The sequence below is a fragment of the Quercus lobata genome, chromosome 1, assembly GCF_001633185.2.
Source record: "Quercus lobata isolate SW786 chromosome 1, ValleyOak3.0 Primary Assembly, whole genome shotgun sequence".
Taxonomy (NCBI): Eukaryota; Viridiplantae; Streptophyta; class Magnoliopsida; order Fagales; family Fagaceae; genus Quercus; species Quercus lobata.
This window is the reverse complement of record NC_044904.1, coordinates 15,417,913-15,428,638: the sequence shown is the minus strand read 5'-3', so window position 1 is coordinate 15,428,638 and position 10,726 is coordinate 15,417,913.

The following is a 10,726-nucleotide window of genomic DNA, read 5'->3' as shown; positions in this document are numbered from 1 at the left end:
TCGGACAGATCAGTGGAGAGTACGAGGCAAAGGAAGAAAGGATGCAGAAATACCTTAAACTGACAAGGCAGCTAACTCAAGGGTTCGACACAGTGGAGTTCGTCCAGATACCAAGAAGCCAGAATATTGGAGCCGACGAAGTATCAAAACTAGCGTCATCAGAGGAAGGGGAGACGAGCACAGATATGGCAATAGAGATCCAGAAACACCCGAGTATTGAAGAGGTGGCGGTGTTCTCCATCCAAAGCAAAGACACCTGGATGACGCCCATAATATCCTTCCTCCAAGACGGGCACCTACCTGAAGACACTGAAGAAGCCAGAAAGATCAGGAAAAGGGCAGCCAGATTCACGATCCTGAATGACGTCTTGTACAAGAGGGGCTTCTCAATGCCCTACTTGAAGTGCGTCGACGAGGAAGAGGCCAGATACATCTTAGAGGAGGTACACGGAGGAATTTGTGGCGACCATGCCGGCTCCAGATCCCTAGTAAACAAAGTGGTAAGAGCAGGATATTTTTGGCCAACCATGCAGGTAGACGCTGCTAACATCGTCAGAAGGTGCGACAAATGCCAACGATACGGGAATGTGCAGCGGCTTCCAGCAGAGAGAATGACGACCATAGCTTCCCCATGGCCATTCGCACAATGGGGAATCAACATCGTCGGTCCTCTGCCCCAAGGTAAAGGTCAGGTAAAATTCCTTCTTGTTGCTATTGACTATTTTACAAAATGGGTTGAAGCAGAGGCCCTAGCAACGATCACTGAGGCTCGGATCCAGAACTTTGTGTGGAAAAACATAGTATGCAGGTTCGGGATTCCCTTGACGATCATATCAGACAATGGAAGGCAGTTCGATAGTCAAGGCTTCAGGGGGTTTTGCTCAAGCCTTGGGATCAAGAATCAGTTCTCATCCCCAGGGCATCCTCAGGCAAACGGACAGACGGAAGTGACGAACCGGACACTGCTCAAGATTATCAAGACCAGACTGGACGATGCGAAAGGTGCCTGGCCAGAAGAACTATCAAATGTCCTATGGGCTTACAGAACTACCGCCAGAACCCCGACGGGAGAAACCCCCTTCAGGCTTACCTATGGTACAGAAGCAGTAATCCCAGTCGAAGTAGGGGTCACAAGTATCAGGCGTCGATCCTTCAATAAAGAGATCAATGACGACGAACTACGACTGAACCTAGATTGCCTAGACGAAGTGAGAGTCAACGCATCCAGCAAGATGACGAGGTATCAAAGGAAAATGGCCGAATACTATGACAAACGGGTCAAACTGAGACGCCTGGACATAGGGGACCTCGTCCTACGCAGGACCAACATGGCAACTAAAGACCCTACCCAGGGAAAGCTAGGTCCCACGTGGGAAGGTCCCTACCGAGTCTCTCACTACTCAAGACAAGGAAGTTATCACCTGGAAACCATGGACGGACAGAGGCTCCCTCGACCATGGAATATTGAGCATTTAAAAAAGTACCACCAGTAAATGTAATAGACAAAGGCAGTCGCTCTTGAATTCAATAAAAATTTCTTATCCCTTGATGTCTTTATGCAGATAAGTCCAGTCAATTGTGAGTCAAACTAACAAGAGTCCACCTTGACGAGTGTATGTCACTGACGACAACACCAACGAATAAGATAAAAAAAAAAAAGGCTAAGTGATAAGATTCCGCCAAGACGGATGTAAATCACAGACGAGACCCGAAATGACGAGATTCCTTAATAGGATGTAAGTCACCATAAAAAAGGCTAAGTGATAAGATTCCGCCAAGACGGATGTAAATCACTGACGAGGCCCGAAGTGACGAGATTCCTTAATAGGATGTAAGTCACCATAAAAAAGGCTAAGTGATAAGATTCCGCCAAAGACGGATGCAAATCACTAACGAGGGACACGCGAATCACAAGAAAAGAGCAAGAAAAAGAGCAAAAAGAAAAAGAAGAAGGATAGACATCTACAAAAAAAGATAAAGGATGACGAGTGAATCACAAGAAAATTGCACTAAGTACCAGCTCAATGCAAGGTACGCTAAGAAGTTTATACTAAATCACGCACATGTATAGATAACAGTACAACAACAGAAGCAGATAAACATTAAATCATAGAAAGGCCCAAAAACATAGGGCAATTATCCTTGTTCTCATAACAGGACCAAAAAAGTATTGTTCTGAAAATGGAAATAAAAACAAAAAATTTTATACATCACCAAAAAAGGGCCTAAAACATAATAGGCAAATATAAGTGATAAATTTCCCAAGGATCAGGCTCGGGCGTCTGGGGCGTCAGTAACAGTATCAGCAGCAGCCGGAGGAGCATCGTCAGCAGCAGGGGCATCACTGTCAGGAGCAGAAGGTTGGGCAGCCTCGTCAGCAGCCATCACTTGATCCACCACTTCTAGATCTAGACTTGGCAGATCAACGCCTGTGGGGTACTTGACGAGGTACCGGCGGAGGAGTTCAAATCCCTTGAAGTACCAACTGAACAGTACAGTGGAATACTCCTCCGTCTGTTGAAAGGTCTCGACGGACCTGGCAGCAACTGTCTTCAATTTCTCCTTGGTCGCCTGAAGCTGGTCATCCTTCTCCAGATTCAGCTGACGCTCAACCCTTAAGTCAGAGTTAAGAGCCTTGACCTTCTCCTTCAAGGTAGCAGACTCGTCCATCGACTGTATAAGGTCCTTCTTCAAAGCTGAATTCTCCTTCTCCAGAGCCTCCATCCTAGAGGTCAAGGAGGCCACCCTAGCCTCCTGAGTAAGACACTCAGAAGCCAGATGGAGACTCTCCCCCAACACCTAACGAAGCAAGATAAGAACGTCAGTAAAAAAAAAAAAATGAAAGAAGAGACCAAGGAAAAAGTTGTGAACAGCCTTACCTGCATTATCTTGTGGACGTGCTGACTCGCGACGACATTGACAGGAACCCCAGAAAAGACTTTCAGGTCCTCAGCTTTCACAATGTTGTGTGCCCGCTCTACAGCCACACCCTCGTCATCAAATATGGACGAGCCTGTTTTCTCCTTCTCTTTGTCCTTGGCTGAAATCCTCGGCCTCTTTGATGACGGAGTGGGGATTTCCTCGACGGAAGTGGCAGGCGAAGCTACTCGGACACCCTCTACCCCCGGGACAATCGGAGTAGCATCCACGGCGGACGAACCCTTCCCCGTCACACGAACTACTTTCTTGCCGATGCTAGCCAAGGGTTCATCCTTCTTGGCTCTCATTTTGGCATACATGTCCTTGTTGAATTTGGTAGTCATCTCTAAAAATAAAAAAAAAATAAAAAAAAATAAAAAAAGGAGTTAAGAAATCCAAAAATGCGTGATTAAAGGCTGGATGAAGCAAAACACTTACTCTTCTTTTCCTCGATGTTGATACTGCGCAAAACGTAGGGAGACGGATCCGGGCCCAAACAATAGAAAGCAAGTGTCCGTGGGTCCAAGAGGTCGTCCCAACTCTCGATCGATTGGGAGTATGTGATTGCCTTTTGAAGACGTTCCTGGTATTTGCTCTTCAACTTGGGACGCCTTTTTTGCTGCACACAGAAATGAGTAAGTTGTTAATGACGACCAAACATACAAGACGAAAAATAAACAGACGAGAAGGAACATAGACGCACCTAAAATTGGGGTTCCCCACCGACGAAGTAACCTTGGGATATCACCCCAAGCCTCACTGGAAGGGGTCTCAAAGTCATCCCCTGACACGAAAACGAAACGGGACTTCCAGTACCTGAATGACGAGGCTAGACCCTTAACGATTCTAGTCCTCCTCGTCCAAGGGACTAGTTCGTAATACCCAAACTCCTTTGATTCCTTCAAACGATAGATATGGACGAACTCACTCACTTTGATCAAATCCTCGTTGGCAGCCAGTCAAATCTCCATACAGTTAATGACTATCCTCCAGGAGTTCGGCATGAGCTGCCCGGGAGCAATGCCAAAGTAATCCAATAGCTCCATCACCAAGGGATGGACGGGAAACCTAAGCCCGGAGGTAAAAGCGGCCTCATAGAAGCACACTTCACCTGGGAAGAAATGACAAGCCCGATCCTCAGGACCAGGCCGACAGGACCAGGCCGACGAACCCGAACCCTTGCAGGGAATTGGAACCTATCTCTAAACCTGGCCACTGTGTCAGCGTCCAGCCCACACTCTTCGTTGAGAGCATAAAAAGCCCTAACTTGACGAGGGGTAGAGACGGCTGTATCACCCTCGATCGGACCACCGCTAGACGACAACCCGGTGTCTGACTCACTAGATCTCACTTCCGACATTCTCCTCGTCTCTCTTTCAAACCAAGCCAATGACTGGCCCAAAATTGGAGACAGCTCCCCCAGAACCACACTCAACCCACTACCTTCGAAAAGAAAATCCCCTATCAAAGGAAAAAAGTCCCCGGAGACACCTAAGGCCGCCCCTAAGCGAGCAAAAAAGAAAGAAACTGAGGGGCAAGCTACCCAAACCTCAGAAGAACTAACCATGAAAAAGGAACCCAATCCTAAAACGCCCAAACCCAAAAACAGCAAAAGACAAAAGAAAAATCAGGAATTTATAAAGGGCTCGTGAAGAAAATAAACCGAAGGATCGAAGAAACAACGTACCTTGGAAAAAGGAACAGTCGAGGGCGAAAAAAATGTGTCACCGGAGAAATTTGTCACCGGAGCAAAGTCAAAGTCACCGGAAGGAGATCGGAGTGATATCAGAAACGAAACAAAAAGGGAAAAATCAGAATGAAGGAAAGGAAAAGTTTTTTAAACCCAAAAACCCAAGGAAACTGAAAAGCAGCGGGAAACCCAAGAGGCATGCCATTAATACCCCCAATTAGCAGATGCCACGTGGCCACGTTCCATACCATGCCGCCATCTCTCATTAAATTTGAAGCGGAACCCCAAGCGTCACAGACAACTCAATGAACGAAACTCTTCACCTTCTGTGGTCCTCACAACACGTCACCGACGACCACAGAAGCTGGGGGGGCAATTGATGGGATCGACGAGAACACGTTGTAGTGACGAGGACACAGTAATGACGAAGATATCCCCTGATGACGAACAAACCATCAACGACGAGGAAATGAAAGTCATTCAATGGTACTAGTAAATAACCTGGGCAGTTACGAAACCAGTAAGGCAGACCGTTGAGGACTAATAAAAGCCCCATAATTGGGCTTGAAGCGTTATGAAAGAAGAGCATTTATACTCCAACGGCTAGCAGTCTAGCTCACAGGTATAAAACTCTCACATTTCACAGCATAAGGTACGAGACTACAATTCTGAAAAGATACTTCTTACTGCTAGTTCTATAAACATCTTGATTGCTCTAACTTTGACATCAGAGACGTTGTGGCAGGCACCACACCGGTGACCATCCTTCTTGAAGAGAATCAGACGCTAACGGGGAGTTCCATCTGCCTCCTGAGACTGACGAGTTTGCACCTCATCAGTTAATATTTTATAAATTTAAGATAAATTTCGTTATTTATTTTATATTATTTTAATAGTATATCATAGGAATTGTTTTAGTAATCAAAGTTGGGCAGCACAAGTTATGCTTGCATGATGTGTCTTGACTTGTACAGCATAATTTTTCCATGACTTTTTTTTTTCTTTGGAAAATTCATACGACTCATTATAAGCAGATTAAAATTGTTAATATAGTTTAAGATTTTGAAAATAATATTTTATTTTTAGAGTAGACTAATTACAAAAAAAACTTATTAACATATTATTATAATTATAATAACAATTAAAAAAAATAAGTATTTTTTTAATTTTATCGAGTTATGTCAATTGACACTTTTGATATCTCTAAAGATGTTCAATGTTTGAATCCACTATCCTCATTGTCATAAGTTCATAACTATCAATTTTTGGAAAGTGTGGAAAAAAAAATGTGTGTGTGTGTTTTTTTTTTTGGGTTGAAAACTTGAAATATCTACTAGTTATAGAATAAATAGATTGAGTTTTCAACTATAACGAACATGTTATGCAGCGGTTTACTGTTTGTTTCTTAAGGTGAATAGCTCTCCATTAAGGGTGCGATCCCTGGTTACCTTCTTTTTATAAAATAAAAAGAATTACTATTGAAGAAACTAACTTACTTTTTATTTTAAAATAAAAAGAAACTAACAGTAAATTACTAATGAAGAAACTATGTACAAACGGAATGGAATTTGCGGGCTAGGGGAAAAGAATTTCGGCAATCCAATTAACGAAATTGATAAAAAAATTTGTCAGTTTCTCTTTCCTCCTTTTTCTTGAATTTCAGCAACATTAATACCGAAATACCAAAAATGATGTCAGACTTGTTAGTTTCTCTCTCTTCTTTTTCTTGTATTTCGCAAACAGCAATACCGAATTTTGCATCTCTCATCATTTAGCTAAAAATCTTTACACAGTACACATAAAGCCTATAAACTTTAATTTTAATAATATTTAGCCGAAAGACTCAACTTTCTAGGGTTTCAATTGTTTTGTAGAGAATATAGGTTCTAAAGAAAATGAGATTAGAGAAAATAAGATTTTGGCCAAGATTTTTGCCAAGAGATGGTTTGGGAGAACTAGAGAGAGAGCCACAGTGGGTACCAACTGGTCTGATTAGAGAGAGCACAATGTATTGCTGAGGATTAATTGTGTGTAGTACTCCTCATTCATTAAATTGTGAAAATGCTGATATGATATGTTTGAATTAGAGGGTGTAAAAAATAAGTTTTACATCACATCCTTATTGAATTTAGACTCTTATGTCATTATTATATATATATATATATATATATATATATATATATTATAGTGGCCAAGCCCCAAAAACTCTGCAAATTGGGCTTGGGGATGCTTTTAGCCCATGATGGGAGGTCATAAGAGCAGCTGTTGGCTATGTTGGGTTGGGCCTCCAAGATGGTTCACCAAATTTGATTTAAAACCTTGGCCGAGGACGTGACCCTTTGACTGAGCTGCCCTCTTTGTTCCCTACAGTATACCTCCCATTCCTCTCCTGTTTTCACTCCCCAATTTTTCCAACCCCCAACTCTCCTCCCTCCTTTTTCTTTTATACTCTCTTGTTAGTGGGTCCTTCATCATAACAGAATCTTGGACCTACCAAATCAAAGGTCCAAGTGGTTCTCTGAGTCTATGGCACTGTTCCCCTCTATTAAATTTGAAATCCGCAATGGTTAATATAAAAGACCATTAAAAAGTACCATAATTACCAATTAAAAATTATCATATTAAATTTCATATAGAAAAAAAAAATTTATTTATAACTACCATAATCATCAAATTTCATATGTAGAAAACCAAAATTTAAATATAAAAAATCATATTTTGTTAACTTTTCAAGGTTAACCACTAGCTTACGTAAAAGGTGAGATCAAAAAAGTGATTTTAACCAAGTAATCTAATTTAAAAAATAATAATAAATTAACTTGTTTGATTAAAGTCACTTTCTATCTCCATAAGCTAGCAAATACAATAAATTACTCATTGTAAAAGAAAGATTCCAATTGATAAAGGATAACATTGATTGCTTTATAGTCATAGCGATGTAGGACACAATTTACTATTTAATTATTGTAATTTATTAATTTTGGTATTTAATTTTTAATTTTCGTTATTTTAGGGTTAGGGTTATTATTTCCTTATTTTTAGGTGCTTTTAATGCTTTTTACGTCAAATTTGGTTCATATTATGGTTAGGTATTAATTAAGAGTTATTTTAGAATATATTTTCTAATTTGTCAAGTTTTACAAAACCCTTAAATAGGCCCTTAAGTCAGTAAACGTTTTTTGAACAATTATTCAATCAATAAAATTTAGACTTTTGTTTTTCTATTTTCTGGTGAATTCCAAACCCTTTCTTCTTGTAGATTCAATGATGATAGACCAAGAATTTATTGACCCCTTATAATAAATTAATCAATTAATTAGTTAAGTTAATTAATTAATTCAATTAACATGCAATACGCGTGATAGCACAAACAAATCACCAACTAGGTTAATATGCAGCGGAAAATAAAGTTGACATGGTGATTTGTTTAAGAATGGGGAAAACTTCCAAGGCAAAACCCCACCGGGTGATTTTAAGGTTACCACTCCCGAAAATCCACTATTATCACAACAAGCGGTTACAAGTAAAGGAATCCAAGTACCTTATACCAACCTACAGTTGAACCCTTACCTCAATACCCAATTGGACTTGTTCTGTAGTGACAATCTCTCATTTACAATGCACGGCTCCCAATACATGACTAACCAATCGATGCACGGATCCAAGTATGTGACTAATCACCAACTTGAAAAGGATGTTGGCTGCAAAGTTCTTTAGTTTATCAACACAATGAAAATCACGAAACTCCTTGGTTACAAAACCCTACGGCGTACAAACGCAATAGCTTTTCCAAGAGAAAGATGAACCAGGGTATATGTCTTCAATCACAATATGCTTATGAAAAACTTTTGCATTAAGTTGCATCAGCTGTAACAGCTCTTAAAATAATTCTTATATATGTTTAGGTTGTAAGAAAAGAAAGCCTAAACAAATATACACGGATTGGTGTGAAATCAGATCTGAAAAACTGATTTTCATAAATCTCGATAGATAGGTTATCTATCGACCAGCTGTCGAGCATCGGGCTAAACAAGCCTTTTAAACATCAATAGATGCTATCTGTCGAGCTAGCTGTCGAGTTTTAAAATCCAACACTTCTTCACTTATTTCTTTGACAAATTTGCATGGTTTTAACACTTGGACTTGAACTCTTGTTCCTTGAAATATTAAACACATCCTAGATCTACCCAATTACAAGTAAAGTGCGTTTTGTCATAGGATTAGCTAATTCTAAATGACATATGTTCTTAACATAATTCACATATGTCCTAACAAATTACCCTTGTGGATTCGAGGTTATTTTCAAAAGTAAACGTGTTTTGTTTCTTGTTTTCTAAAAGTAGACATGCTCTGCTTCTTGACGCTTCTACATCCCGCATCAGTTGGTATCAGAGCCTTGACTTATCCTGGTCTGGTGGCTAACGTATGAGATGGTAGCAATTCCAATGACAGAAAACTTAGCAAATATTATGTGACATACAACTAACACTCACAAATATATTTACTAGGATGTCGTCATTGGAGCATGAAAACAATAGAGATAACTGTCGCGGAGACATAACTCACAGGCAATCTATTAGTAAGCAAATTTCATATAAACCTTATAGAAGAATTGCAAGTTTCTTTAAGGGGGGAGTGGGCCCACTTTTATTTTTAATTTTTTCTTCATATTGAGGGGGTCAAAGTGTCAAGCTCCATAGGAATATATCGCCGTGATTAATGAGGGCATTTTTTACAAAGTTAGAGAGGGCAATTGCCTTGTACCATGTTGGCGTTGCCCAGTTAAGTTAATTAAGATTATAAAATAAAAAAAATAAAAAAAGTCTAATCCTACCAAGTGGCAAGTTGGTGATGGTTACACTCCTAGACCAAAAGTCTACAATGATGTAGTTTCTTTATAAAAATAATAATAATAATAATAATAAAATGGTATACAATGATATTACTGATATTTCTCACTTAAAAAATATGAAATGCTGACTGGTAGTTGTATGAGGCTAACATATCTCCAAATCTTAGGTATACGAGAAAAACAAAATAGGAACACATGTACATCTCTATCAAGAAGTTAAAATCGAATGGTGATACAACACGAAGGTTGGTAGTACCTCTGACCAAACAATTTAAAAAAAATAAAATAAAATCAACGTGGAATAATCTCATTATTCCACGAGAGATTATTCCACGAAGTTATACGAGAAAAACAAAATAGGAACACATGTACATCTCTATCAAGAAGTTAAAATCGAATAGTGATACAACATGAAGGTCGGTATTACCTGACCAAACAATTTATAAATAAATAAATAAATAAAACACACAAACATATTTTAGTAAAAGTATCCCCTTTCAACATCAAATGATTAATGCTAATTCTTACTAAAATCATTACTCATATCAATGTTTTTTTTGCTACTCATATCAATGTTGAACGCGTGTTCTTAGTGAAATAAAATAAAATAGCACAATCTCAAATAATAATAAAAATTTGTCAAGTTCATGGAACTTGAGTTCCATGTGAAGTACTCGAGCTCATGGAACTAAAGTTCCTTGAAAAAATTCAAGTGGAACTCGAGTTCCATGAACTCGAGTACTTTACATGAAACTCGAGTTCCAAAAAAAAAAAAAAAAATTCTAAGTTCATGGTCACTATAAATCGATGTTTCAAAAATCGAGTTTCAAAATAAGGACATTTTCCTAGTTAGTTTCAAACATTAGACATTTTGTTGGATATTTTAAAATGAAAGGACAAAAAGCCCATTTTCTCCCTCCATATGGTAATAAGAAAAAGTTGTTTAGTGTTCTTTTATCCTTAATCAAAGTTATCGAACAGGTTGGGGGCACACATCTAGTGCACAAGTTAATATGATTTTATTCTTTAATAGTTTAATTGCTTTATTAATTAAAATGTACCCATAAACACTTTACCTACCAGATTTTTAAAAAATTTAAAGTGTACAAAACAGAGCACCAACTAGAAAATTTCATTGTCCAGGCCACTACACATTACTCTGTATAAAAAATTTCATTAACTAAGTCCAGCTATAGGCCACAACAGATTACTATGTTGGAGAAAACTTGGATTGTATCCATGTATTGTCCTCACATATTCAAAAA